We start from the raw sequence: 25,696 nt of genomic DNA, 5'->3' as shown, positions 1-25,696 counted from the left end.
TGGAGCCTGCTTCAGACTCTGTGTCTCCCTCTCTCTCTGCTCCTCCCCTGCCCGCTCTCTCTCTCTTTCTCAAAAATAAACATTAAAAACATTTTTAACAATATTAGGGAGAATGAATTCTCAGATTAGATGGGGGAAATGACTTACAGCTAATGTAAACAAATTCTAAATTCTAACAAGGAAGCTATTTCTGTTTGTTTACGTATGTGTTGGATGATTCTCACTTATGAATTGGTTTAGAAAGTAGAAATAAAAAACACTAATGCAGGGCGCCTGGGTAGCTCAGTTGGTTAAGCTCCCGACTCTTGGTTTCAGCTCAGGTCGTGATCTCACGGTTCATGAGATTGAGCCCCACGTCAGGCTCTGCACTGACATGGAGCCTGCTTGGAATATTCTCTCTCTCTCTCTCTCTCTCTCTCTCTCTCTCTCTCTCTCAAAAATAAATAAACTTAACCCCCCACCCCCCCACCAATCTAGAGAAACAAACCCATTTAAAACCTCATGTCTAAGAAGTCAGAGCCTTTTACCAATACCTGCAGGAGGTGTATAAAAATTGAAAAGAATTTCTAGACCAAAAATATTTGATGATATTTATAAAGTGTTCATTCAAAGGCAATTCATTAAATGGCCTCCCGCTTTAAAAATTCAGTGAAAGTGCCTTTTTAACATTAACATTAGTTTACTTTAATTAGAAGTCTACGAACCTAAGAGGAATCATAGAAATCTGGCTTTCTTGTGTTTAAATTCAGTAGGTGACTGTGTTTCTTGCTTCTTAATTTCAGGCCAGAACCACGGCCCCCCTGCCCCCCACTCCGCCTTTGTTAGGAAGTTGCCAGCTGCCAGAGTGGAGATGTTCAGGCTACTTCTGCTTATAGGCTTTAATAAAAACCTATTTCCTTGCTGGGGTTCTTGCTTTTACACACTGGGCGCAGTTTAGAGATGTGGCTGTAGACGAACACTTTTACACTCTCAGTTTCAAGTCTTGATTCACCTAAGGTCATTACGACCGTTTAGATGGTATGGAAGAGAGCAGGGCGTTCGTTCGGGTGCTTGCATACATCCTGCTGGCTGCGTAAGGTCCCCTTGCACATCCTTCTGGCATCCTCTTTTGTAACTAGCGATGCAAATCATTCATAGTGCTATTACTGTTTTTTGCTTTCAGCCCGGAGGTTTCAATGAACACAAGGGGTTATGAAAGTCACATGTCACATTAAATAAGTGATCCTGGTGTTTTCCATTCATTTTGGTCTCAGACTCCCCACCCACCCCCATGCTCTCAGAGACCTTTTTGGGTGCAGCCTAAAGCATACTTTCAAAAATCGCCTTTTAATCTTACAGTTAGTCTGAAAGTAGTCGTGAGTGCCGACCTGATTTCCATAATCCTTTGAAATATTATCCTGGCACCTTAGGCGGTTGGAAGAATGACAAGGGGCACATGAAACATGTTGTACTCACGTTGGACTTCATATATGGTACCCTGGCATCATATTATGGTTTTTTTCCCCTTCACAATGTATTGTTTCTTTGATTCCCACGCAAGAATAACGGGTTTGTTCTCTGTGAGTTGGTCTTGAAGTTGTCGTCTTTCATGTGGGTTCCAGCAAAGTATGTAGCAGCAGATCGGTAAATATTATCTGGCGAACAATGAATGAATCCCATTGGCATGGTGGTTCTTACCCCAAAATCCTTGGCTAGGTTATAGGGGGTCCTTGAACTAACTGAAATTTATGTATGATCCAGATGTCAGTGTCTTGGGTGTCTCCGAACCGAGTCTACTGAGGCTGTTTCGTCCTTTGATGTTTCGTCCTTTGATGCTTTGATGTTTAAGCTTGGCCGGAGCCCCCGCACCCAGCATACTTGTTAATTCCTTGTCACTTTTGACTCTGAGTTCACCATGGCTCTGCCAACTTCACCGGTTGTTCTGTCTCTACAGCGCATCATCGTGGGCACTTATTCAGGTTTTTAAGATTTTCTTCATTCAGATTAAAAAAAAAATTTGTCTGGCGTACATTGACATACAGCTGTGGAAACAGTTTAATTTCATGAACAGTTCTGGCTAATTGAAAACCACATCCTCTGTATTGCTGTCATGTGCATTTTCCAAACTCTCATTACTCAATTTATTGGATGTTTCTTATCGACTCTCCTGATACCCGGAGTCCCTGACACCTGCAGTCTTCCTGGAGAACTCGCTTTCCATCCTGTTTCACCCTCCCTCCCCCTTCCTTTCTCCTCAAACACCTAAATAAGTAATCTTCTTCTTTTCTTTTTCTGCTTTATTTTATTTTCTTGCATGATTTTCTTTTAATCTGCACTATGCACGCCATTAAAAAAAAATAATGCTTTTGCTAAGCGAAGAATCTTGATCCTCCTAAGGAGAATTCTGTCTCCAGCTGAAAAAAAAAAATTAAATTTATTCTTGCAATTGGTGCAAAATGCCGGGCCTACAGATGCTTTCTCAGGAAAGAGTGCTATTAATGTGAATCATATTCTCAAAGATGTGTAGGACCTTCTAAAAGGTGAAAAGCCATTGCATTTAGGATTTTTCTGATCCTTGACCATGACCATGAACTGCTTTCCTTTAACACTTCTGGTCAGCCTCGCAATGGCTGTATAGTGTGTGCAGTTTGTAGTGCACTGTGATTAGACTGTATACTAAAGCTGGCCGTTGTTCGCCCCTTTTGCTTCCGTAGGACTATTTACTTAAACCTACGGTAGCAGTTATTACACAATGTGGAGATTTCCAGTCTTGGCCTGTGTCCCCGTTAGACTTCAGGGGGCAGGAACCACAGGCCTTTGGACTCTTTTCATTTACTAAAAGCATCCCCCCCACTATTTTGGTTGGTGTTTCACCATCTATGTCTGGCCATTTATAGCGTAAACTCCACAACAATAAGGTCAGCATCTGCTTTGTTTAATGTTTGGTCCTGTAGCACAGTGCCGGGAAGGGGAACTGATCAACATTTTACCGGATGGATGGATGCGTGAATGTTGGAATTCCCCTGGAAGAGGGAAGTAGGGACATGGAAGAGGGAGGATATCCAGAGAGTCACGGACGCCTGAGAGCACCCAGTCCCAGTGATCTGAGGTCCCCAAGTAGGACCAGCAGTTACTAGCTACCTCTCCCCTGTACCGAATGTTTGCCAGGGTACTTTACGTGTGGTCACGCATTCAATCCCCGTAACGACTGTATGACGGAAAGACGATTGCCGTGGTCATTTTGCACGTGATGACACTGAGGTATGGAGAGGCTAAATACCTTGCCCGGGTAACACGGCTGACACAGTGGGAGTGCCACACTTCCCTTCCATCCTCCCAAATGGCAAGACCAACACTCTCACTCCCGCACCTCACCCCTTTCCTTCACTAGGACCTCGTTCTGGGGCTGGGTCCCTGCCCTTGCTAGACTCCTCATGCATAAATGTGCCTAAGCTGGGTTGTGGGAAGGCCGTGTGCATGAGTTCACCAAACACCTTTGATCTCACAGAACTTTGGTAACTATATTCATGTGGATGCAAGAGATGTTGGACGTGGGCTCCGTCCTCTGATTGAGTAGGGGGAGGCAGGCTGGGAGGTGGGGGCGGGGGCAGGGAGTCAGGAGCTGGAGAAGCCCACACTCTTCTGGGATCGTCCTCCTGCCTTCTGGTGGCTGTCCCCTCGGAAAAGTTATGGGAGATTCCTACACCTGAAGCCAAACGTTAAACTTTATCAATCAGAGCTCATTGGGCAAAGGGGAAAGTATGTTTCACTGAAGGAGACAGAGCAGGAAGGCTGTATTTTCCACAACAGAAGGACAGAAGCCCCCCCTCCTTAGGTATGTCGGGTTGTGGGGCCCTGAGCTGGTCACCGACAGATATCAACCTGTCACAGTACCCTGAGCAGTACTGGGTTGGGTGAGGACTGTCAGGAGCCTTTCGACGGCTATTTCTAAGTGTCCTGTTCTCCTCCAAAAGGACGATGCTTAAGAAAATCCTACATTCTTTGACTTCAAGGAAAGGCTTGGAAAACTGGATTGAGTTTGAGTGCTTGGTTATTATGCTATTAAAGATAAAAAAGGGAGTCTTGGAAGCTGAATGTCTGTGGATGGATTTAGCTGATGTGCTTCCAAAGAAACACTTAAGGAAGTTATTAGGACTGCGTGATGATATTTTAGGGCATTTATTTGGTAGTTCTGTTGTGGAAAGGGACGTATGTTATTTTAAAAAAGACATTTTTATTCTTGGAAGAAAATTGTCTCTTAAAACACTTTTAATATGTTTACTTTTACTTGCTTTTATTGCTTGGTGGAATAGTAAAATTCACAGCAGTGATAAAAAAAAATCCTTCTAGGTCATGCTTAGAACCTGCTATAAATCCGAGCCTGAACACTGAGAGGGGATACCATTATTCAGTCTTTTATTGAAATTATATACATGTATTTCAAAAACTGTCATTTTGGAACCACTTTAGAGGAAATATTTTAAGGTTAAGTCCTACCGTTATAAAGGAGTGGTTTTATATCCCGTGTTTTTCTTCTGCCCTTGTCCATACGCACATGTACATTTCCACAGTTGTGCTCATGGTCGTTTATAAAACTTGGTGGTTATAGGTTTTAAACTGAACATCACATCATAAAATCTTTTCTAGATTACTATAGTCTTTATAATTAAACATTTAAAAAGTGTTTTAAAGCCTATCTGTTTATTACTTTGAGAGAGTTGAGAGGGAGAGAGAGAGAACACAAGGGGGGAGGAACAGAGAAAGAGGGAGAGAGAATCCCACACAGGCTCCACACTGTCAGCACAGAGCCTGATGAGGGGCTCGAACCCACGAACTTTGAGATCATGACCTGAGCTGAAATAAGAGACACTTAACTGACTGAGCCACCCATGTGCCCCTATAATTAAACATTTTATTTTTTAAAAAATTAAAAAAAATTTTCAACGCTTATTTATTATTGAGAGAGCATGAACAGGGGAGGGGCAGAGAGAGAGAAGGCACAGAATCGGAAGCAGGCTCCAGGCTCCGAGCTGTCAGCACAGAGCCCGACGTGGGGCTCGAACCCACGAACCGTGAGATCATGACCTGAGCCAAAGTCGGACGCTTAACCGACTGAGCCACCCTGGTGCCCCTATTTTTAAAAAATTTTTAATGTTTATTTATCTTTTTTGTTTTGTTTTTTTTTTTTTTGAGAGAGAGAGAGAGATACAGAACAGGAGCGGGGGAGAGGTAGAGAGATAGGGAGACACAGAATCCGAAGCAGGCGCCAGGGTCTGAACCCACGACCTGTGAGATCATGACCTGAGCCAAAGTCGGATACTCAACCGACGGAACCACCCAGGTGCCCCGCTAATGAAAGATTTTAAAGGATTCCTCATTTTCATAAATCAATGATGCCAGAGGTGACTTAACCATTGTGGACTAAACACATATTTCTAGCTTAATTTTTTTCCACAGTTGAGACTTGAAAGGGTTGTTCTAACGTTGAAAACTTGGAAGACACCATAGGGTCACCTACGTGCTGACACTACCCTGTCGCTGAGCGGTGTAGTTAGAGGCAGGCACTAAGCTTTTCTGAAAGTGGTATCGCCAGGATGCAAACCCAGCGACACCCACACGGCCACCAGTGCCAACAAATGGTCAGAATAAAAGAGCCCGTGAAAGTGTATTCCTGTATGGCATGGTCGTTTCCAGGGGAACCTCCGTCGAATCAGGCTCTACAGATTGCGTTCCATCTTCCCCCACCGTGGGTTTAATAATCTTAACAAACCAATTAAGTGCATTCCAGAAAGGTGACTGCGTCCCTTTGTTGCGGGGGGAGGGGGGGTGCTCTGGACAGGACCTCCCAAGCAGGGGCTGCTCGTTCTGAGTGCGGAATCTGCTCAGGGAAGTTCTGAATCTGAGCTACCAGAGTGCCCTGCAGTGTTTCCCTTGGTCTAAGAAATTCTGGAAGGAATTCAGGAGGGAAGGCAGGGCTGGGCCCCCGTTAGGGCATTTTGTTGATAAATGAGGTCGAACCTAAGTCTGTGTTCAACTGCAAAGAAAGCCTGGGGTCGTATCAGGATGGGAAATCAGGTGATCATTAAAGAACTGGGGCTCAGTCTTTCCTGGGAAAGAAAAACGTTTGGTTGCAAGTCTTCTGTTGCCCAGAGTTCAGCTGTCCCTTCCGCAGAAGGAGGAGAGGTCTCACGGAGATACTGCTGGAAATGAGAATGGTCCCACTGGTCTACCTGTGGGATGTGGACCAGTCAGAACCCAGCTGTGGAGTATATGTCAGCCCCGCCAGACAGCACACATGGAGATGAGGCTTGACGGGGTCTTTGCAGAATGCCGGCAGGAAGATTCTGGAAATATTAAGTGCTCTTATTACCGACGGGCGCTCCGTGCCTCGGGTTGGCAGGTCCCATGCTGGAGCTCGCCTGGAATGTGTTTCTGTCAGAAACGTCAGGCGCTCAGATGGAGTTCATGCTCGTGGGATGAGTCGGTGCTCGGAGCTCAGCCAGAGATACCTGTGCTCTTTTCCTGACGTCTTTGATAAAATGGGATAACGATGTAATATGAGCCTTTCTGGAAAACCAGACCACAGTATTTACATGAAGAAAATGGTCAAAAGGGAAAAGCAAGGCTTTTCTCACATGGAATGTAGGGTGTGGCCTTCGTGGTAGTGATTTTCAGTCTTTCAGCTGATCCTGTCTGGAGGTGGTAGTTCAAGGCCCGTTGTGTGGGATGTGCACTTAGACGATGTTAACGGAGAGTGGTTGGGGCCTGGGCTACGTCTGGGATTGAATCCCAGCTCCGACCCCTTACTTGACCTTAAAGCGGTCTTACATTCTGTGTGCTTCATTTCCTTGTTCTGTAGTCATGGGGTCCTGGTGAGGAGCAAATCAGATAGTTCATGCAAAGCACTTAGCCCTTTGCAGGGCACATCGTGTGAAATCCATGGTGTTAATTGGTTGGACTTGATCTGCCGATGAGTAACCTGTGTTGGTTTTCTAGAAAGGTGGCTAACAGGTAGTGGAATGTCTGGCTCCTGAGCTAAACCAACCTCGTAGATTTGTTTTTTATTTTTGTCAAAGTAGGAGAATTTATTTCCTTCCACTGCTGTCTTATTGCTGACATATTTAATAGTAGTTAAAATGCTCTTTTATAGGGGATCCAGAGTACAGTTATCGTGAAGAGTGCTGAGTATAGAATTGTTGAATCACCGTATTGTATGCCTGAAGTGAATATAACACTGTATATTAATCATACTGGAGTTAAAACGTAAAAATAATAGCAATGGAAAGAGTAAAAAGATTTTAGACAAAAGAAAAAAAATACTCTTGTATATTTCAGCACCATACAACACTTTGTAGCTGACCGCTACACCGCTGACCGTGTAGGTAACACTTTGAAGCTGACGGCTCTCACCCTATCCGTTATTTTTGTCACCAAATGTGGGAGATGTCGACTTCAGGGTTCCGTGACAGCCATCTGCAGGAGCTGGGTGACTGCCGGCCTCTTGAGCACAAGGCCTGCCCTTTCCAGTCTCCACTACTGTTGTCTCTGGAGAACCCGTGGCAGCTGGCATTCCGCACTAACGTACAAGAACGTTAGGTGAGAGCGTATTTCTTTGTGGATGCGGGGAACCCGCTCGGGTGTTTAAAAGATACAGAAAAGTAGGAAAGAATACGCTCAGCCCACATTATTCACCGACGGTGTCTTTGGGACCCTTACCGTCCTATCAGCCTATGAATCGGGATCTACGGGACACAAGGAAGGATGAGGAGAGCTCCCTGGAGCCTGGAATATCTAGAAGTGGCCTGCGATACTTGGCTTTTGTCGAGTAGCCTAAAGCCATCCGCTGCATTTCACCAACTTCCCACAGCCCTGTTACTCGCAGAACCTTGGTGATTATCCTGTAGATGACTTGACAATCTCAGGCCTCGTATTTTCTTCCCCATCATTGGGAGGGGTTGGACTGCAACTGTAACAAGTCTGTCTTTCTCTCTTTATGCCCCCCCAGCCTCTCTCTCCTCCTCTATCCCCCCTCCTTTCCTCTCTCTCTCTCTCTCTTGTACATTGGAATGTATTTCGAGAGTAATAATTTCCACTAGACAAGTGGCCAACGGTGGTAAGTAATTTACGGTGGTACAATGTGTGTGTCTTCCAGGGGTAACTGAACTGAGAAAATAGATTTGAAACCAAGAGGACAGAGGGTGGTGGCTTTTCTAACGAGACTGCAGTGCGGTCACATGCCCCACATAGCAGTCAGTGAGACTAGCCAAGGGTGTGGTAACAGACAATCCCAAATTCTCAGCGGCTCAGCAGAGGAAAGATTTACTTTTTGCTCACCTGCCCATTGAGGGTTTACGGGAGCTCTGCTCACGACCACAGCTGACACAAGCTCTGTCTAGACGCTTCCTCTGCCGCCACTGCAGGAGGAGGGAGAGCCGCCTCGTCCCAGACTGCCGGTTCGACGCCTCCACTCCGAAATCTCACTTGCCCGCTCCCTTTAACTCCTGGATGGAGTCACATGGCTGTGTCTGGGTTCCAGGAGGTGGGGGAATGCAACTTGACCACATGTCTGGAAAGGGAGAGACCTGGTGTGTTTGTGACTATCCTCACTCACTATGCCTTTCCTGAACCCTACCTGGAAACCTGCACCAATTACCTCTCGTGACTGTCATCTGAGTATAAATGTCAGCATGTAGCGTCATAACTCGTATCTTTTTTTTTTTTTAATATATATATAAATGGAGAGCCTTGACCTTAAATGCATAGTGTCCGGGCAAGGCTTCTGATTCCGGAGATTGTACCCTCCATTTCTGCCATGCTCCTTCGTTCCCCTTGTCCTCTGAGAATGATACTCTTTTACTGACAGTTTGCTCCTGTCCATCTTGTCTTGTTAAGGCAAACGCTAAGTTCCTAGGCGGTCACAATTATCTACTAGTTTGGCTTAACTTTCAAGCTCCAAACACTGTATAGAAAGGTATTTGAATGTCTGTTTCTGCTGCTGCCACTGCGGATAATACAAAAAGTTCCACCTTCTCTGTTACGAAGTCTGCCATCCAGTGATGTGTTTTACTCGTTTTGTGCCAAACGCACAGAATACGATTCAGTTACAAGTGGTAGGGATTTCTGCGCATTGTCCGCCTCAATGTATTTAACGTTTTATTTTCGTGGTAGTGTAATTCTAGCGTTGTGAACGTTATGATAAACTGCTAAAGTACCCGTACGGCTGGCATGGGCTCAGGGAAGCGTGTCACTTCCATTTACAGAAACTCATGAAAACACGTGGCCATGTCCAGTTTCCTTACCTGTAATTAACTTCGGGTGCTGGACGTCCTGTCTAGTTGGTACCCCAACATTGTAAATGCTTTCGCTCTTTCTACGTGCTGTTTGTTCCCCACCCAGAAAAGTAAATGTGTGTATAGTCTTTTACGTGTTCTCTCCTGAAAACATTCACCTCTTCCATTGCTTCATTTTCAATATATGCTCCACTTTTCCGCTAGTCCCTCATGTTTGTTTTCATCGTTCAAAAATGTTCTCCCTTCCACCATCTCCAAGTAAGTCCTACTTGTTCCTATGATTACAACAGACCCATGAATAGATATGTATATTCTTGTTGAGCTGTAACTAGCCTTTACTTAAAAAAAAAAAATACGTTAAGGCGCCTGGGTGGCCCAGTTGGCTAAGCATCCGACTTCGGCTCAGGTCATGATCTCACGGCTCGTTCGTGAGTTCAAGCCCCGCGTTGGGCTCTTTGGTGTCAACACAGAGCCCGCTTTGGATCTTCTGTCGCCCTCTCTCTCTGCCCCTCCCTCACTCATGCTCTGTCTCAAAAATAAGCATGAAAAGAAAATACTGTTTATGGTTTTTTGGTGGGGTTTTGGGCATCATTGTCCAAAACCCTCCACTCTGAATAAACTAAAATCTGCTTATTGATAATTCCCAGAACACACTGGCCTATTATCACTCCTTGCCTTTTACATGAAGAATAAACATCATTCAACTCTTATTGCAAAGTTGTGCTTTTTAATGCTTTTGTGTATAAGCCTTCCAATTAGCACGTTCCCAAGACTCAAGAGAAATCAGTCCAGGATGGTAACACCACTAATAAGTAATAACCCTAATTAACCCATGTAACTAAATACATTCATTGATATGAAAGTACTTTGATAAGTAAAAGTCGATCCATAAACGGCAAAGTACTATTATTGGTAATAAAAATAAAACATAGGATTTATCAAATCATGCCTATTTGCAGGATATTTTAGAAAAGGTTTATAACAAAATAATATGGATTTTGTAGCGCAATGAAAATCAAAGGCAATCAGTACATTGTATAAATTATACTCTTCCCCCAAATAATTTTAATGAGTAGATTTATATTCTTTTCAGCAGAGTTGAGACAAATTCCAACCGCTAATATTGGACAATAGTTCTTTTATTTCTTTTATGCACCAAGGGGAGTAAATCAAATGTAAAATATAGCCAAAGATAATTTTTGGAAAAGGAAACATCTCTTGGCAAGGATCTAACCTGGAATTTTCTTATTAATACACGAACAGTGTGTTTGGTGGCCTGGATTCTGTCTTGCAGGCTTTCCCATGGACTAACGCCCAGTTCGAATATTCTTTTCCTGAATACATAAACAGATGTGCACAGTTTTTTTTTTTTTTGGTCATTTTCTTCACTCAGAAGCTTTCAGAAGAAAGCTCCCCAAATAAAATATGAAACGGAGAAAATTATATGAGATGCAAAACGTGCACTTCTGTTTTCGCCTGGCCTCAACCCTGTTCTATGTCCCACGCCGGTTTGATTTGGTGACCACAGACCGCTGCGTTCAAGTGTAAGGTCCTCATAGCAAGTCAAATGGATGGTGGAGAGCCCGTGGCTGCCGGAGACCATTTCTTCATCTGAAATCAATTCTGCCCCTGAATGCTTATCTCTTGTTTTCAACTTAGACATTTTGCCCCGTGTGGAGACCAACTGGTTCCTTTTCCACAACATTTTCACCTTTTTTTTTTTTTTTTTCCTAGCACTGGGTAGATAAAAGGGGTGGGCGGGTTGACAGGCATTTAATGACTTTTTCTGAATAACTAGGATATTTAAAATCATTAAAATGTAGTTATTTGTATCTTAATCATTCTCTACCCTGCCCCCACCTCCTAATTTCAATCAGTGATTACTGTGCCCCTGTAAGACTTGTTGTGTGCTGGGATGTACTCTCCAAATAAAAACATTGAGGCACCTCTGTGACTCCAAGGCAGACTTTGAGAAGGTGAATTTGTCCTGGCACAGTGGAGGCACATGGGATCTGTAAGACTGGCCCTCTTTAATTATCTTTGTAACTAGGAATGCTATTTCTGTGGTATCTTGGACCATTGCCATTTTCAAAAATACATGTCCTTAGTTTCCTGCCATAAATCTCCCTCCCAAGAATTGCCAATATGCATTAAAAAAAAGAAAATGGGGCGCTTGCGTGGCTCAGTCGGTTAAGCGTCTGACTTTGGCAGAAGTCACGGTCTGACGGTTCATGGGTTCGAGCCCTACATCGGGCTCTCTGCTGACAGCTCAGAGCCTGGAGCCTGCTTCCGATTCTGCGTCTCCCTCTTTCTGTCCTCCTCCACTCACACTATGTCTCTCTCTCTCTTAAAAATAAATAAACATTAGAAAAAAAGTTTAGAATTTCCAATATACGTATATATGGGCCTTCTTTTCATTTACGAACATACTAGATTTTCATCTTCACAAGCAACATTAGAAAGTTACCTTTCTTTTTCAAAAGGAGAACAAGTTAAAGCTTTTGGCTTAAAATCTGAGTAGTTTATAGAAAATGTTAACTACAAGGTAGGAGTTTAAGTTTTATAAGTGGAGGACCACACAACTTGTTGGTGTTCTGTAGTTCATGACAGTTTTTTTTGTTTTGGGGGTTTTGTTTTTGTTTTTGTTTTTGTTTTGTTTTTTTTTTGCTTTTGAATATATTGAGACATCATGGAACTGAAGTTTGGAAAAGTTGGTGGTTTGTGGGTTTGTGTGTTGGCAGCTCTTTTCAACCTCTCGGTAAAATGAAGTTATTTATAACTGCTTCTTTCGTGTGCTCTGTTTTATGTTGACTCCAACTTCTCGCATCCAAAGCTAAGTACAGTAAAAATGATGCAGTGGAGTTTAAACACTTTGTAGCAGAAGAATGTTAATGAAATAGGCATTTGTTTAAAAACGTTAATTTTTCCTAATTGCAAGTATGCTATCTTCTTTTACTGCTTTGAGCTTTAACTTTTGACACTGAGTCCTTTTTCTGAGAATCTGTCTCCTCTTGAACTAAACCTCATCTTGAACTAAACCACACATACACACATAGGAATTTCTCCCCTAAATTTTCAGAGAGGAAAAAAAAACCAGTCCATGGAGAATTCTAGCTTTGAGGAACATCTATTCTGTTTTTAAAATGCAATCACATAGAAGGATTAGGAGACCTCTGAAACTTGCAACGATAATTTAAACATTTCATTCTGTGGAGGAATAGAGTATGAAATAAGTTCCTTAAAATTATTTGTTTTTTCCCGTCTTTTCTATATTCAACACTCGTTTAGGCTGAATATTAAATGCTGGTAGAGGAGTTGGTGCTACGTAGTTATGTAGCACGTCCCTTGGGCATGGGGGCAGGGTTGTGCTTTTAAGAATTAAAACTAAGCCTACATTTTGGTGATTGTTACTATAACCTTGTGTGGGGGTCACATCCTGAGAAGACAGTGGTGTGACGGATTCCCAAAGCATGGAAAACGTTTTGCTGATGGGCGTATTTAAGTGTGCAGAGCAGATCTTAATAAGTTTCATTATTATCATCGTTATAGTTGCTGGAGCATCATAGTGTATTTATAAAAACTGTGGCTCTGGAGTCAAGAGTTCCTGAGTTTGAAGTCCAGGTGTTGTTGTCAGTAGCTCTGTGGCCTTGGGCAAGCCACTTACATCCATTGTTCTCCGTTTTCCCGCCTCTAAAATGAGGACGATACCAATCTCATAAATTCGTGAGGCTCGAGGTGGTCTGTGAAAAGCACTTATGCCAGTACTTAGCGCTAAGATACTATAATGATAAGCATTTGATAGATGTCAGATGCTACAATAATATACGTAACGGTTGTTTATATTGTTATTCGTGTTCTCTTTCCCTCAGTTTCCCCTCTTATCCCCGAGCATAAACTGGTTTTAAAGGGTGTAATATACATACCTACCAAGAGCTTCATGAATGGAAAGCTTTGTTGCTTTCATTTCTTTTTTTTTTCTTTTTTCTTTTATTTTTGAGAGAGAGAGAGAGAGAGAGAGAGAGAGCGCGCGTGCAAGTGGGGTAGAGTGGCAGAGGGAGAAAGAGAGAGAATCCCAAGCAGGCTCCATGTTCCACATGGAGCTCGACCCGGGGCTCGATCCCATGACCCTGGGATCATGCCTTGAGCCAAAAGCAAGAGTTGACCGCTTAAACACCCGAGCCACAGGCATCCTGGTTTCTTTTCCTAATTGAGGAGGATGTCGGGAGTGGCATTCGATACCTCAGGGGTGTGCTGCCATGTGAAGCTTTATCAGTGCTCAGTGTTAGGGCTTGGCTTTCTCTTCGTTGAGTCCTTTCCTTCTACAGTGCCCAAACTGCCCTGCAGAGTCAGAGGTAGAGGTCAGAGTGGCCGACTCCTTTTATGGATTGATTTCAAATGCAACCAAACTTTTCCTCTTCCTCCATCAAAAAAAAAAAAAAAAAAAAAAAAAATCTAAGGGCGCCTGGGTGGCTCAGTTGGTTAAATGTCCAACTTTGGCTGAGGTCATGATCTCGCGGTTTGTGGGTTCAAGCCCCACATGGGGCTCTGTGCTGACAGCTCAGACCCTGGAGCCTGCTCGGGATTCTGTGTCTCCCTCTCTCTCTGCCCCACCCCTGCTCATGCTCACTCACTTGCTCTCTCTCTCTCAAAAATAAGTAAACATAAAAATTAAAAAAAAATGTAAATTGCTTTCTTGTATCATTGTAATTCCTTCAGGTTATTGTAGTCTTATAAAGCCAGAATCCACACCGTCCAGGGTCAAATGAACAGGTCAACAAGCAAAAGTTAGTTAAAAGAACTGTGAATTTTTTTAAACTTCCCAAAGGGAGGTACGTATAAATCCCACTTTCTTCTTCCAATCCCTTGACTTACATACTATAACTGCGACTCCCTGCTCTCTGTCCCATAACTTAGTGAAAATTCCACCCTTGGCCCAAGCCCCTGTGTCTCCCATCCCTTTCCCCTGGACTGTGCAACACATGGGGCCAACTCTTGATCAAATAAAGTCCTCTGCTCAAAACAAGGTGGGATGGGGAAACTGAGCCAACAAAGTCATGCATCAAATCACTAGCACCTGTGAATTCACTAGCTTGGAATAGTTGGGGAGTACAAGGGAACTCGTGGAGTCTTGGGCCCTGAGACGGCCTGGGTAGATACGGAGGTGCAGTGGGAGTGGGGTGGTATTACATATGTACGGTTCCTCCTCAAGAGCTCTTCAAGAACGTTCTCCTGCTTTCCAGCCAGGCCTGGGCCTAATGCCTGGGTTTAGTGAGATTACAAGGAAAGTACCTTCTGGAAGAGGAGCCCAGACCCTGTGAAGAACGCATATGCTCAGAGATGATTCTCCATAACAGGAGAACTCCATAACAGTTTACTTTCTTAACAAGTTGTGCCTGGACCCCAAGTGCTTGATCTCTGTTTCCAGTTCACCTACAGAGCAGTGAAAAAATGATTATGTGGGAATACAGCCGTGAATGCCGGCCCTGAGGAATGAATGGCATTTTCAACAGGTAACCTCGCTCCTGTCTTCCCCTCTCTGCCCTCCATCCTGTGTTTTGATTGACCTTTAGTCTTGCAGCGGCTTCCTGACCGGGTCTCTGGCCGGTCTTCTCAGTCCTCGGGTCACGGAACCCCGCGCTCTCAGACAAATCGATCTAAAACACGACGCGGATCGTGTCATTTCCCGGCTCAAAGCCGGTTTTCCTTCCATTCCTGGGTGCACACGGGCTCCGTGAGTCAGCGTGGCATCCTGAGGCTCTCGCGAGTGTCCTCACCTGCCTTCCCAGGGTTCTTCTGCCCAGTTCTTCTCCATCCAGAACGAGCCCCGGCCTCAGGCCTGCCTTTCCCACACCGTCCCTCTGATTAAGCTCTTCCTTCCCCCCCCTTGAAACAGCTTCCTTCCTCCGCTTACTCAGATCCTACTTTATCCTGAGCTGAGGTCAAATGGAACCTTTTCCTATTTTATTCCAGTTCTTAAGACACATTTCTAGCGCAAGTTTTTCCTTTGGTTTGTTGAAAAGAAAAAATACACACACACACACACACGAAAATTATTCCTGAGTTACACATATTTTCCTGAGTTACATTTTTTGAAATATGGAATGTATACATTAAATGACTACACATATGTATATTTGTGTACACACACATGCACATATATCACAATCTAATGTTCATTTACCTAGATAATTCTGTCTCTTTAAAAATTTTTTTTCAGTTGATTTATTTTGAGAGAGAGAGAGAGATGAGAGATGAGAGAACATGAGAGTGGTTGGGGCAGAGAGAGAGAGGGAGAGAGAGAATCTCAAGCAGGCTCTGCACAGCATGGAGCCCGACAGGGGGCTCAAACCCATGAACCGCGAGATCATGACCTGAGCCAAAGTCGGACGCTTAACTGACTGAGCCACGCTGGCACCCCTACATCTTTTGTTTTGAAGGTAGGATGTATATCTAATTCATTGGTTGTCCAAATATAACGATTGTACAATATAAATATTTGACAGTGGAATAGACTTGGAGTCTTTGATCATCTAAGGTGTCGAAAATCATATTCAATAATTCTTTGCTGGTTGCTGATCTTAATAAACTAAATAAAGCATTTGTCTTCAGCTTTGTTAGTATGCTTGAGCACACATACGGAGAAGTGCATGAGCCATAACTTTATAATTCAACAAGTCATCTGAACTTACTCTACGAAAACCACTGCTCGGATGGAGACGCAGAACATCCCCAGCCCCTCTGATGCCCGCCATTTCCCACTTGCTGCCCCCAAAGTGGCCATCATCTTCATCGTAAACTTGTTTTTCCCACGTTTGAATCTTATAAAAAAGAAGCCGTACAATGTGTTTGCCTTTATGTGTGGTGCATCTTGCTGAGTATTGTTTCCAAGTTTTGTTGCTATTGTTGCTTGTAGCAGTGTTGACTTATTTTTACTGTCTTCTGTATTGTGTAGCGCGCAGAATATATTTACCTGTCCTAATGTTGGTGGGCATTTGGGTGTTGCCAGTTTGGGCATATTATAAATAATGTTTCTACAAATATTCTTGCACACATTGTGTGGTGATATCTACCTGTTTCTTTGGGGTATATCGCTGTGATTGGAGTTTCTGGATGATCGGGGATCCATATATTCAGTTTAGGTAGAAATTGCCACAGTTTTCTCAAGTCGGCTATACCAATTTATCCCCCAAGAGCAGGGTATGAGAATTTCCCTGATTTCACAAACTCTGTTACATTCACTGTCATTTTTTTTTCAATTTTAGCCATTGTGTAGATATGTCGTGGTATCTCATTGTGTTTAACATTTCCCTGTTGATTAATGAAATTAAACAATTTCTCATCTGTTTATTGGCCATTTGGTTGTTTTCTTGGGTCAAAATCCTTAAAATGTGGCCATTTCCTGGTCACCAGTCCCATAAGAAAGTACTTGAAAATTTCAGGTATTTTTCCTGTTTCTCTATGAGATTGTCTGTCATTATAAATTTTAGGAATTTCAGATATAGTATATAGACTAGCCTTTTGCTGATTAAATATATATTACCAGTGTATTTTCCTGTTTTATAGTTTGCCTTTTAACTCCCCTAATAATATCTTTTAAAGTATACTTTATTTTTCGAGCAGTTTTATATTCACAGCAAAATTGAGCAGAAGGTACAGAGAATTCCCATAGTGCCCTTGCTCCCACATACTCATGGCCACCCCTACTTTCAAAATCCCGAACCACTGTGCTATGTTTGTTATAACTGATGAGCCTATATTGACATGTCATTATCACCCAAAGTCCACAGCTTATGTTAGAGTTCACTCTTGGTGTTGTACATTCTGTGGGTTTTGACAAATGTATGACAGGTGCTCACCTTAACGGTGTCTCTTGATCGAAAGAATCTCCTAGTTCTAATGTAGTTCATTTTATGAATTCTTTTCCTCATGGTGAGTGCTTTTGGTGTCTTGTTTAAGACATCCTTATTCTCATTAAACTTGCTATTAAATTCACCTCGTCTGATAGTTCACCTGTAGGTAAACTTAGTGGAGACATAGAACTTGTCCAAAGAGACAGAGATCTAGATATAGAACCTATCCAAAAGTATGACATCTTCTTTTCCAGTCTTTATGTAGTTTCTTTTTCATACCTTATTTCAGTGGCCAGGCTCTTGATTATAATGTTGAATAGGAGTGGTGATTATGGGCACCCATTTCTTTTTGTGATGCCAGGGGGAAATCTTTCAGTATTTCACCATTAAGCATGAGGTTTCTTTTAGATTTTTTTATAGATATCATTTATCACATACGTACCTTTTTATAGATGGTTTTAAAATCATGACTGCGTTTTGAGTTCTGTCCCATCCTTTTTGCGTCTATCGAGATGACTGTTGTTATTGATTCTTAGCTAAACTCCTCTGCAGTAACAGGACACCATTTCCATCTTTCAAAGTTTGCAGAGACTTGTTTCACGGCCCCACCCGTGGCCAGTTTTCATAAAAAATTGCTTACACACTAGGAAATAAGGTGTTCTGCAGGTTGGGGGAGAGCGCTCTCTATATGGCAGTGAAGTTTGTTAAGTATATTGTTCAAATCTTCTATGTCCTGATTAATTTTCTGTCTACTTAGTCCATCCAGTTTTTGAGAGAGAAGCTGAAATCTCTTAATAAGATTGTCAATTGGTATCTCCTCTTAGGGCTATGCATTTTTACTGTTCATGTTTTGAGGCTGTTATTGAGGATATATATATATATATATATATATATATATATATATATACACACACACATATATACATATATACATATACATACATATACATGTACATATACATATATATGTGTGTATATATATATATATATACACATATACACACACACACACACACACATATATGTTTATAATCCCTTCCTGATAAATTAATCCTTTCATTATTGTGAAATGTGCCTCTTCCTCTCTAGTGATGTTTATTTTCTTAAAATATCCCTTGGTATCAGTACAGTGATGTCAGCTTTCTTTTGGTTTGGGTTCCATTTTTTCCTTTAAACTTTTTTTGTGCCCTTCTACAAAATTGATCCTTGTGAGATGTATCTACTTTTATTTCTTTTGTATTCAGTCAATCTTTGTCTAGTAATTGGAGTATTTAATCTCTTTATTAGTTTAACTACTGGGACATTTTGGTTTCAATTGATCACCTTACTGTTTGTGTTCTATTTGTGTCTCCTTTTCTCTTTGATATTCCATTTTTTCTCCATCAACTTTTCATTTATGTATGTTTTATTCCTATTGTGGCTTACTCAAGAAAGTACAACATGCAGTGTATCCTTGAACTGGCAAGATTAAAGATAAATTAATACTCTGAGTTCTTCTCACTGCAATGACCTGACCACACTCTTACCCCTCTCGGTCCCCTTCTATCTTTCATTTTATTGTTATTAGATGTTTTTATTGTTTTATGCAGCAATCATTAATATAGACTTAACTTCATATTTTTCTTTTCTGTGATAGTTTTTCCCTTAGATCTGCCTGCAATTCTCTAGTTTCATTTTCTTTCTTCCCAGAGACCATATTTTAGCGTCTTCTTTAGAATGGATCTGTGGATCGGGGCGCCTGGGTGGCTCAGTCGGTTGAGCGTCCAACTTCAGCTCAGGTCATGATCTCGCAGTTTAGGATTTCGAGTCCCGAACCAGGCCCCGCGCTGACAGCTCAGAGCCTGGAACCTGTCTCCCTGCCCCTCCCCCATTCATGCTCTGTCTCTCTCTGTCTCAAAAATAAATAAACATTAAAAAAAATTTTTTAGAATGGATCTATGGACGACAAATACTCTAGCTTTTGTTTCCCTGAAAATGTATTCATTTGCCTTTATTTGCAAAGGGTATTTTTGTCAAGTATAGAATTCTATGTTGGCAGTTTTAATCTTCCAGTCTTTTGAGGCTATCATTCTATTGTTTTATGGCTTTCACTGTTTCCATTAGAAAGTCAACTGTAGGGGTGTCTGGGTGGCTCAGTTAGTTAAGCGTCTGACTCTTCATTTCGGCTCATGGTTTGTGAGATTGAGCCCTGCATCAGGCTCTGCACTGACAGCACAGAGCCTGCTTGGGATTCCTTCTTTCCTCTCTCTCTGCCCCTGCATCTCTCTCTCTCTCTCTCTCTCTCTCTCTGTCTCTCTCTCTCTCTCTCTCTCTTTTTCAAAATAAATCAATAAATTAAAAAAAATGTTGGCTGTGATCATATTGTTGCCCCTCTGAAGGTGATAAGTACCTTTCTCCATCTGCTATTTGGAGTTTTCTCTTTATTTTTGATTGTGAGAAGTTTTACAATGATATCCCTAGGTTTGTGTGTGCTTGTGTTTCTGTCTACTTGTGGTTTTTATTTATTGTGTTTGTGGCTTACGGTGCCTCTTGAAATTGTAGCTTGATACAGCTTTCATCAGTTTTGAAAAATTCGTAGCCATTATCTCTTCAAATACTGTTTTTGCCCTATTCCCTCTTTCCTTCTCTTTTGGGCTTTTGGGACTCCAATTACATATAGCTTAGACCTTTCCTTTATGATCCCACATCCTGTATCCTTTTTTTTTGTTGTTTTTTTTAAAATTATTTTTCTCTCTTTTTGTGTGTTCCAAGATTTTATTTAAATTCAAGTAAGTTGGGGTGCCTGGGTGGCTGAGTCGTTTAAGCGTCCGACTTCGGCTCAGGTCACGATCTCGCGATCCGTGAGTTTGAGCCCCGCGTCGGGCTCTGTGCTGACTGCTTGGAGCCTGGAACCTGTTTCTGATGCTGTGTCTCCCTCTCTCTCTGACCCTCCCCCGTTCATGCTCTGTCTCTCTCTGTCTCAAAAATAAATAAACATTAAAAAAAAAATTTAAAAAAATCAAGTAAGTTAATGTATAGTGTAGTATTGGTTTCAAGAGTCGAATTTTGTGACTCATCAGTTACACATAACAGCCAGTGCTCATCCCAACAAGTGTCCTCCTTAATGACTATCACCCATTTAGCCCAGCCCCCAACCACTTCTTTCCAGCAGCCCTCGGTTTGTTCTCTGTGTTTAAGAGTCTCTTACAGTTTGCCTCCCTCTCTGTTTTGATCTGATTTTATTTTTCCTTCCCTTCCCCTATGTTCATCTGTTGAGTTCCTTCAATTCCATATGGCGAAATCGTATATTTGTCTTTCTCTAACTGACTTATATTTGCTTAGCATAATACACTCTAGTTCCATCCATGTCATTGCAAATGGCAAGATGTCATTCTTTCTGATGGCTGAATAATATTCCATTGTATATGTGTGTGTGTGTGTGTGTGTGTGTGTGTGTGTACATACACACACACACACATACATACCACATCTTCTTTATCCATTCATCTGCTGATGGACATTTGGGCTCTTTCCATAATTCAGCTCTAGTTGATAGTGCTGCCGTAAACATTGGGGTGCATGTGACCCTTTGTGTAAGTATTTTTATATCCTATTCTTTTTCATTTCTTATTCTATTTTCTTTGGATTTATCTTTTAGTTTACTAATTTTGTCTCCTGCCGTTAAATACAACTACAGAATTATTAAAATTCAGCTACTAAATATTTTCAGTTCTAAGTTTCAATTTCTTTTATAGTTGCCAGTTTTCTCTTGAAGTTACCAACATTTTCACCACATTCCTAAAACATATTTGTCACAAATATTTAAAAGTCCGTATCAGGTGGGCCACCTGGGTGGCTCGGTTGGTTGAGCAGTGGACTCTTGATTTTGGCTCAGGTCGTTATCTGATGGTGGTGGGATCGAGCCCCTTGTCGGGCTCTGTGCTGAGTGTGGAGCCTGCTTGAGACTCTCTCTCTCTCTCTCTCTCTCTCTCTCTCTCTCTCTCTGTCTCCCCCTGCCCACCCCTCTCCCCTGCTTATGTGTGTTCTCTGTCTCTAAAATAAAATAAAATAAAGTTTTTTTTTTTCTGAAATTTATTGACAAATTGGTTTCCATACAACACCCAGTGCTCATCCCAAAAGGTGCCCTCCTCAATACCCATCACCCACCCTCTCCTCCCTCCCACCCCCCATCAAAAAAATATGGAACGCTTCACGAATTTGCGTGTCATCCTTGCGCAGGGGCCATGCTAATCTTCTCTGTATCGTTCCAATTTTAGTATATGTGCTGCCGAAGCGAGCACTAAAATAAAGTTTTTTTAAAAGTCCCTATCAGGTAATTTCATTATCAGGATTCCCATTGGTCTGCGTTTGTTGTATGCATTTATTTTTTCTTAGATTTATGTTTCTGTGTCTCCCGGTGTACCTGTTTCTGATTGAATCCTGGGTGTTGTGTGTGAAAATGGGAGATGATCTGAGACTCTGGTCTAGTGCTCGCCCTCTGCTGAGGACTTGCTTTTGCTCTTGAAGGGCAGGCTCTTAACCCCCTCATGGATCCAGCAGGTTCAAAGCAGGGTTTCAGTCTGCAGAGTGCTGGATTGTTACCAGATTTGGCCTTCATGGTTCTGAGCCGGTTTGGCCTGAACTTCAGTTCTGTCTGTCTGGCCCCATGAGGCATTTAGAAGCTTTGCCTAGCTTCTTAGCCTCTCAGCTTCTAATGTATACTCCATTATTTATCTTCTTTAGGAGTGTTTTGTAACTTGTATAGTGCACCAAAAAGAACACTGAATGTTGGGTTTACTGCTCTGGACTCTGCTCTTCTCTGAGACGTTAGCCCTTCAAATGCTGTTGCTCAGAAGCCCGAAACATTCTTTGGAGCAGGGGGCGAGATATTCTAGTCATTCTTGGTGGGACCATTTGCCAGAAATGAGCTAACCCTTTATCAATAGAAGAAGTTGATAAGAAAAACTCTTGAATAAATACCAAACAAGTACTGTCTAATTAAAAGGAGGAAAATGGGTTGAAAAGAAAGGAACAAAGAAGCTATTTGCATCCACGGTATCGAAAGTTTTGAAAATAAGATCTCAAAACTAGTTTTTTAGAACTTCAGGGCATTTGGATGGCTCAGTCGGCTGAGTGTCTGACTTGGGCTCATGAGTTCAAGCCCTGCATCGGGCTCTGTGCTGATAGCTCAGAGCCCACTTGGGATCCTCTGTCCCTCTCTCTCTGCCCCTGCCCCACTTGTATATTCTCTCTCTCTCTCTCTCTCTCTCAAAAACAAACATTTAGAACTTCAATGTACAGTTTTAGAGCAACACTGATGTTTATTTTAATTTCTAACTTGAATAAAATTGGAAAACTTTATATGCTGTTGGAAGTGGATGCCAGTTGTTGGCTTCAGTGACTTGACATTTGTCCTTGTGATGACTGATGTCACAGGTGATCAGCATTGGCATTTGTGGTCAGTAAGTTAATGGACGCTTCACATTTCAAATACTTTGATAAGAATCACTATTTTCTAAGGTAGCGTAGTCCCATTTAACTGTATAAATGTCCACTTTCCTTTTGTAGGACCAGAGAAGTTCTAACAAATAGCTTAATCATTTGAAGATCTGCCAACTAACGTCAAATGGAAGCCAATATGATTTACCTGCTACTTTTGCAATGCATGTGGTAAACAAGCATAGTCAAGATGTTTTTGCTCGATGTGGAATGGAAAATTTGAACAGTAGAGGGTGCAATTGTACCTTTAGTTCTGTATTTTAGCCCTCAGAAATTAGTATTTAATAGCCAAGGGGAAAATGTGAAGAATGTACTGTTTGCCGAAGCTGTGTACTATTTATGGAAATGTAATTAAAATAAACCATGCAAAGGACAAGTATGCATTTCATAACCATTTGCTTGCCTCATACTTATAAAAAGTGACAAAATCTCAATTAGAACCCATTTTTTACCAAATATTATTTTAACTGAATAAAATATTTACTCTGTAGAAAGGTATACATATCTCGATGTGGTATTTTTCTTTTATAGAGCTTAATTCTTTGTAATCATACATATGTTTCCCCCTTAGGAAATCCTGCATCCAAAAAGATTATGTATATTGATAACTTCAGCGTGAGACTCCCGTGTCTTGGGAGGAAAACTAAGAATAGGAACCAGTAGAGATAAATAAGGCAGTGACAAGAGAGTTCTTACACTCACATAGTTATTGACACTTAGGTTTTATTGGAGATTCAGAAATTTCAGGAGGTTGCAAATCAGATTCTTAGGTCTCCATTCAGACTCAAGCAGCATTATATAGTTGCATCGTAAGGCTTCACGTGTAAAGACTTGTGGTTTGTGTGTGTACAAAGCTTTGAGTCTTTATCTCCAAATCTGACTCTGTCCATGCAAGGGGAGGTCTCCTATTATTTTTTTCATAGGTGAACGTTGAGCTTAGGCTTTTGTAATCTTGTCGAAAGTTACCTTTATTTCAAAACCTGTATTCAAGTACAGTAAGCTTGGAGAACGTAGGAAGCCTTTTTGCAGACTTTGTGAAATTATAGGAAACATCTACTTCTCATTCCGTGTGTGTGTGTGTGTGTGTGTGTGTGCGTGTGCACAAAGTATCTACTTCTATCTTTTGGTTTTGTGGAACAGCTGTTTAACATTGAGATTCGTGCTAAAACCCAAAGGTTAGCTAATCAGGGTGCAGTGGACTGTGTTGGTAAAGTTCTGATTTCATTTGAAGGGCCAATTTATTTTGATATTCTGATATTCTATAGGAAGAGCAAAAGAAAGTACACAAGAGAGGAGAAGGAGAGAAGTATACCTACTTTACGAATTACATTATTGGATTAGAAGTATTTTTGGAGATTAATTTGGTTTTTGAACTTTCTTTCAAGCTGAACTTCCAAAGCTATTATAGATGACGTGAGCAGGGTTGGGTTATCAGCCCTGGCGAAACTTACAAGCACCTTAATTCGAAGCATCTGTTTTCAAAATAATATCAGGAGGCATTAATAGTTTTTGAAAAGAAGCATTAAGGGGGACTCTTAAAAACAGGTCAGCTGCAAATGCAGCAGTCAGCTTTTTTGAAGGAGTAGCTAGAGCTAGGGAAGAAACAAAAGAAAGAAATTGCAAAATGGATGGGGTGATAGATGCTGCCAGTGTTATATCAAAGAGCATTGAACCTTGAAGACAATGTATTATAAACCTAAAAGTAAGAAAGACTCTGGGATTCTGGTGATTTAAAAGTACCTTGAGACAGTAGATTGTCTGGGTGCAATTTTTTTTTCAATTTATTTTGACTAACAGCAGCAACAACAACAAAACCCCCCCAAACGCTCCTTTCTTCCACCGTCCCCACCCTCCACCTGTGAAAGCCACCAGTCTGCTCTCTTCAGGTTTGTAAGTGTAATGTGAGAATGTGGCTGGATATCAAATATTTTTTCCCAGAAATATTCAAGGTGACAGGTAGCAAGCGGTTATCATGGGACTTAAGCAGGGACTTTGAACATATTCAAGGAGTGATGCCTGTGTTCTTTCTTCTGCATAAAAAACCCCACAGTTTTCAACTAAGCCTCTGATATGTTTGACTTATTGCATATAGAAGGGACACGCAGAATTATGGAGAGCTAAAACATCAGTTGTCAGAAAAATCACCGTGTCCTAGTTTTTGTGTCACTTTTTGCTGTCATGTGACAGACAAATTCATTACCTGTATTCACTTCTGTGTTTACCATGTTGATGTTGGTTTTCGTTTTATATATATATATATATACACACACACACATACACATACATACACGTACATATATATACAGTTGAATATATACACACATATATACAGTTGAATACACACACACACACACACACACACAGTTGACCCTTGAACAACGTGGGGGTTAGGCGCGCTGACCCAGGTGCGGTTGAAAATGCACGTGTACTCCCTCTCTCTCCATTCATGCTGTCTCTCCCTGTCTCAAAAATAAATAAACGTTAAAAAAAATTAAAAAAAAAAAAAGGGGCGCCTGGGTGGCTCAGTCGGTTAAGCATCCGTCTTCGGCTCAGGTCATGATCTCGCGGTCCGTGAGTTCGAGCCCCGCGTCAGGCTCTGTGCTGACAGCTCAGAGCCTGGAGCCTGTTTCAGATTCTGTGTCTCCCTCTCTCTCTGACCCTCCCCCATTCATGCTGTCTCTCCCTGTCTCAAAAATAAATAAACGTTAAAAAAAATTTTTTTAAAATGCACGTGTAATTTTTCACTCCCCCAAAACTTAACTACTAATAGTCTGCTGTTGACTGGAGGCCTTGCCAATGACATAAACAATGATAAACAATGATCAACATATATTTTGCTTGTTATATGCATTGTATACTGTATTCTTACAATAAAGTGAGCCAGAGAAAAGAAAATGTTATTAAGGGAATTGTAAGGGAGAGAAAATACATTCATAATTCTATACTCTATCAAAAAAAAATCCATGTGTAAGTGGACCCACCCATTTCAAACCTGTATTGTTTATTCAAGGGTTAACTGTATACACACACACACACACACACACACACACACACACTTACACACACATGTTCCAGGCTAATTTTGGTCACAATATTTTA

General features: G+C 41.7%; 1 protein-coding gene and 1 non-coding gene across 2 annotated transcripts in view; one reads left to right on the top strand and one right to left on the bottom strand.

Moving 5' to 3' along the window:
• The window catches only part of PRKG1 (protein kinase cGMP-dependent 1), a 1,261,759-nt gene that overhangs the window by 59,148 nt on the left and 1,176,915 nt on the right, over positions 1-25,696 (top strand). The window lies entirely within an intron of this gene.
• On the bottom strand, positions 21,293-21,399 carry LOC122493567. Its single transcript, XR_006299929.1, has one exon. It is a non-coding gene; the product is annotated as a U6 spliceosomal RNA (small nuclear RNA).

The sequence above is a fragment of the Prionailurus bengalensis genome, chromosome D2 (genome assembly GCF_016509475.1).
Source record: "Prionailurus bengalensis isolate Pbe53 chromosome D2, Fcat_Pben_1.1_paternal_pri, whole genome shotgun sequence".
NCBI lineage: Eukaryota > Metazoa > Chordata > Mammalia > Carnivora > Felidae > Prionailurus > Prionailurus bengalensis.
Note: the sequence above shows the minus strand (reverse complement) of the source record. Positions and strands in the feature narration are given on the sequence as shown.